Here is a 5,898-nt window from a genome sequence, read left to right on the forward strand (position 1 = left end):
TAGTTCAGTTCTAGTTCAGTTCTAGTTCAGTTCTAGTTCAGTTCTAGTTCAGTTCTAGTTCAGTTCTAGTTCAGTTCTAGTTCAGTTCTAGTTCAGTTCTAGTTCAGTTCTAGTTCAGTTCTAGTTCAGTTCTAGTTCAGTTTTAGTTCAGTTCTAGTTCATTTCTATTTAACTTTTCAATTGGCTAAACTATTGACTAGACTAATGATTAACTGTTTGCTAGTTTATTGAACTTAGCCTCGTATTCACAAAGATATTAATTATTTAATTTTAGGTTTTTATTCAAAATTCCTACAAAACACGATTTAAAGTGTCATAAGATCGGTGTTTTTCGTTTGCAAAAAGTACTGAGTTTTCCATCTCTGGTACAATATAATAAACAAAGCTATTTAATCGATTAGCAGTACATAATTTATTATAAATATTATAAATTATATGCATGTTTAACAAACAATTTTTTATTTGTTTTTAAACTACCGGTTTTTAGCGATTCTGTTTGTTTTAATATTGTTATGAGAGAAATTTATGAGTATTAATTCTATTGTTGACAATGTATTAAATCAAAGCAAATAGCTTAGAACATCTACTAGGTTAGAGTACTAATTAAAGGTTTTGTTAGTAAATAATGTAAATCTTTTAAACCTTAACTATATTTATAACTTTCTTAATACTGTGAAAAGTTTCAATTGTTGACATTATGTAAACAATGTATTTTTTCAAGTAAACTATAAAATGTTTAGTAAATTTACTCAATATTTAGAAAAATGTTTGTTAAACTTATTAATTTACATAGTTGACATTATGTAAATAATGTAATTTTAGGGTAAAAAACACAAAATTAAATGTTTTATTAGGTTTTCTTAATAATTTCTAAATAATAATATAAAATCTATTAAAATAGAACATTCTTTGTTGCTTTTATTAATTTTAGCAGAAAAAAGTGTAAAGAAATAAGGGAGAGAAATATGTATTTGTTGACATTATGTAAACATTGAAATGAAATGAAGAAATTGAAAATATTTGAATTTATGCTAATACGATCGGTTGTCTCTTTACTATAAACAAAACAGATTCTATTTAAAGACGTCTAGTTTTGACATTATTAGAAATTAATTAGAAATTTAAAACAAGTTCGAAAAAAAACGTGTTTAAAATTAAAACTACTTTGTGAAGACTTTTTTTAGTCGAAATAAACTTTTGATATTTTTTGAGAAATTAGTACAGACGGGGAAAGGCTAGCAGCAACATTGAAAACGAGATAAAAAAGTCATAAATTCTAAATAAAAAATTAAATTAAAAAAAATAGTTTAAAAAGAAAAGTGAAGTGATAATAGATCTGCAATATGGATTTCGATAAAGCTTTAGAAAAGTGTGGCAATTATGGTCCTTATCAACTCGTGGTGCTTTTGCTATTTGGTTACACCAATTTTATGTCTTCCCTACACTATTACTCACAGACACTGATCTCATTTACACCCGAACACTGGTGCTATCATGAGCAATTGGAAAATAAAACATTTGAGGAAATTAATGAAATCTATAAGAATTTTTCAAATCCTCATTGCACTCTGCTGGAGTATAATGATGGTGCGTTTGAGAAAGCGGAAGTGGGAAAGTGCCGTAAGTGGTTTTATAAAAAAGAAAATGGTTATGAAACTGTTACCACCGAAGTGAGTGTAAAGCAAATTAAAAAATTCCTTAAAGTGTGCTATACTTTTGGGAATAACTAACAGTAAATACACTGTAAGAAACTAATTGTTAAATTAATTATTTTGTTTAAGCTTAACTTGGTCTGCGACTCAACTTATAAGTCGGCTGTCAGTCAATCTTTTTATTTTTTGGGAGCTGTTGTTGGTACCATTCTTTTGGTGTTTTGGCTGATCGTATTGGCCGTTTACCGGCCATTTGTTTGACTACTTTTGCTGGAGGTTTGGGGAGACTTTTTATCCTCGTTTGTCTACAGTGTGGAAATGTTTGCTGTGACCCGTTTTATTCCGGCTTAGCAACGGATACCTTTCTAATGCTTATGTATATACTGAGTAAGTAGAGATCATTCTTAGTGTTTGTATGTGTGTGTGTGTGTGTCTTTTCTCTAAAATATTCTACATGTGCGTTTATTTTGTTTTTACAAAAATGTCTGTCAGCCAAGACGACGCATATTTTCATGGTTTTGTTTGCAATTTAAATATTGTTTGTTTTAATTATTCATGTCTTATTAACTTTTGCTAATTAAAATCTTTTGCTGGAATTTATTTGAAAAACAAATCTAGTTTTTATATTTAAAAAAAAAAAACTACCGGTTTCTTAATATTTATCCCCCTTAACCGATTTCTTTTCAAATTAAGTATTACTTTTTTTATGGGAATTATTAATGATTTGCTAATCTATGCAAGATGCCACAGACAAGACCAGTTGGTAACAATTTAAAAAGCATGTCAATTTTAAATCTTGTTGATCATTTCTCCCCAAACAAGTAATGAACTTATGATCAGTTCATTTCTGAACTAATCTAGACAAAGTCTTTGTTTTGCAATTAACCCATTTAAAAAGCAATAACAAAAATCATAAAAATTTTGAGAAATTCTTTAGTTTTAAAAGAAATTTTCATTGTTGACATTATGTAAATAATGTATTTTTATGAAAAAATATTATATATTCTTAAAAATTTGGCAAAATATGTGTAATAACTAGAAAAATTACATTGTTGACATTATGTAAATAATGAATTTTTTGTGTAAAACATGTAAAATCTATATAATATTATAGATTTTGTATAATTTGACTGCAAATTTCAATTGTTGACATTATGTAAACAATGAAATTTTGACATAATTTAACAAAATTTTTGTAATTTTCATAATTTTTTAAAAAATTTCAATTGTTGACATGATGTAAACAATGTATTTTTTAAGGAAACAATAGAAATTTTTTAAAAACTTTAATATTTACATTATTGACATTATGTAAAAAATCTAATTTTAATATAAATTGGATAAAATTTGCTTGAAATATTAGATTTTATTCAGTTTTTCTTTATATCTGCAAAATGTCATTGTTGACATTATGTAAACAATGTATTTAAAGTGTAAAACATGTGAAATCGTTTAAAGTGGTTCCATTTTTGGTTATATCCTTAATTTTATAAGAAAAATCAATTGTTGACATTATGTAAACAATGTATTTTTTAAGTAAATAATACAAATTCTTGGTAAAATCAGTCAATATTTAACAAAATATTATTAAACTTCAAAAAATTGACATTGTTGTGTAAAAAGTGTAAATTTAATGTAAATTAAACAAAATGTGCTTAAAATTTAAAATTTTATTCAGTTTTTTTATATCTGCAAAATATGCCATTGTTGACATTATGTAAACAATGTATTTTGAGTGTAAAACATGTGAAATCATTAAAAGCGATTCCATTTTTGGTAATATCCTTAATTTTATAAGAAAAATCAATTTTTGACATGACGTAAACAATGTACTTTTTAAGTAAACAATACAAATTCTTGGTAAAATCTGTCAATATTTAACAAAATATTTATTAAACTTCAAAATTGATATTGTTGACAAAGTGTAAAGAATGTAAATTAAACAAAATTTGCTTAAAAATCAAGATTTTATTCAGTTTTTCTTTATATCTGCAAAAAATGCCATTGTTGACACTATTTAAACAATGTATTTAAAGAGTAAAACATGTGAAATCATTTAAAGTAGTTCCTTCTTTGGTAATATCCTTAATTTTGTAAGAAATTTTAATTGTTGACATTATGTAAACAAAGTATTTTAAAGTAAATAATACAAATTCTTGGTAAAATCAGTCAATATTTAAATAAATATTTAAATTGACATTGTTGACATAATGTAAGAATGTAAATTTAAGGTAAATTAAACAAAATTTGCTTAAAATTCAAGATTTTATACAGTTTTTCTTTACATCTGCAAAAAATGCCATTGCTGACATTATGTAAACAATGTATTTTGAGTGTAAAACTTATGAAATTATTTAAAGTAGTTCCATCTTTGGTAATTTCCTTTATTTTATAAGAAATTGTAATTGTTGACATTATGTAAACAATGATTTTTTAAGTAAAGAATACAAATTGTTGGTAAAATCAGTCAGTATTTAACAAAATATTTGTTAAACTACAAAATTTACATTGTTGACATTATGTAAATAATGTAATTTTATGTAAATAAAACAGAATTACCTTAAATTTAAAGATTTAGATTTTCACAAAATTTTCATTATTGACATTATGTAAACAATGTATTTTATGTGTAAATAACATAAAACCATTTAGATTATAATAAATTTTAGTAATTTAATTAATTTTATTAGAAATTTCAATTGTTGACATTATGTAAACAATGTATTTGTATGTAAACAATAAAATTTCTTGGTAAAACCAGTAAATTTTTAGCAAAATACTTCTTAAAATCCAAAATTTACATTATTGACGCTGTGTAAACAATATGATTTTAATGTAAATTAAACAAAATTTGCATAAAATTAAAGATTTTAAAAGCTTTCTTTGGATTTACAAAAATGTTCATTGTTGACATTATGTAAACAATTTATTTTATGTGTAAATAACATAAAATCATTTAAATTATAATAAATTTATGTAATTTCTTAAATTTTATCAAAAATTTAAATTGTTGTCATTGTGTAAACAATGTATATTTTACGTAAACAATACAAATTCTTGGTAAAATTAGCCAATATTTAACAAAATATTTGCTAAACTCCAAAATTTACATTGTTGACATTGTGTAAAGAATGTAATTTTAATGTAAACTAAAAAATTTCCATAAAATTTAAGAAATCATTATTTTTCTTTATATTGAAAATTAGACATGTTGCTTTTATTTTTAAATAAACTTGTACTTCCCCTAATGGGTTAATTAACATTAAACCAAAACACGTGTTTTTATAACAATTTACGTATTTATTGCATCAAAAATGCTGCAAACGAAATAATTTGTATGCAATCAATCAACAATTCAAAGAAAACATTCACATTTCAAAGAATTACACAGACAACAAACCTCCCCCATCTACTCTTTATTCTTAAATGATCGTAAAATCATAACAGGATAAAAAAACTTGTTAAAAATCTACTTAAAATCAAAGTACTTTACCTAACATTAACATTTGACTTTTAATATGAAATCAGTTGATTGGGAGTAAATCCCGCAATAACATTAAAGACAGCAGCTTTATAGTCGAATAAAATAAAAAATCAGAATGGATTTCGATCGCGCTTTAGAAAAGTGCGGTAATTATGGACGTTTTCAATTTGTGGTCCTTCTTCTATATGGTTTTACCAATTTTATGGCCTCCATGCATTATTATTCACAAACTCTCATAACATTTACACCCGATCATTGGTGTTATCATGAGAAATTGGAGAATAAATCCTTTAAGGATTTGAACGATATTTATAAGAATTTCTCAAAACCTCATTGCACTTTATTGGACTATAATGAGGGTGTTTTTGAGCCAGCAGAGGTGGGAGAGTGTCGTAAATGGTTTTATATGAAAGAAAATGGTTACGAAAGTATAACTACTGAGGTGAGCTTTCACGAAATTTGGAACCTATGTGGAAAGTAAAGTTATTGTGTCTCATTGTTTTAGTTAAATTTAGTTTGTGGCTCAGCCTATAAGTCGGCTGTGGGTCAATCATTTATTTTTTGGGTGCTGTTATTGGTACCATTTCATTTGGGGTCTTGGCTGATCGCATAGGTCGTTTACCTTCCATTTGTTTGACTACTATTACCGGTGGTTTGGGAGATTTTTTATCTTCTTTTGTCAACTCAGTAGAACTGTTTGCTTTGACCCGTTTTATTTGCGGCCTAGCAACGGATACATTTTTTGTGCTCATGTATAATTAA

At 25.4% G+C, this 5,898-nt stretch overlaps 1 pseudogene; it reads left to right on the forward strand.

The window, feature by feature from the left end:
* The first annotated feature begins 1,239 nt into the window (after positions 1–1,239).
* LOC119611622 overlaps positions 1,240–5,898 on the forward strand; it is a 5,919-nt pseudogene continuing 1,260 nt past the window's right edge.

The sequence above is a fragment of the Lucilia sericata genome, unplaced genomic scaffold (assembly GCF_015586225.1).
Source record: "Lucilia sericata isolate MDLA Ls3-8-SP2 unplaced genomic scaffold, ASM1558622v1 Contig001496F_arrow, whole genome shotgun sequence".
Lineage (NCBI taxonomy): Eukaryota > Metazoa > Arthropoda > Insecta > Diptera > Calliphoridae > Lucilia > Lucilia sericata.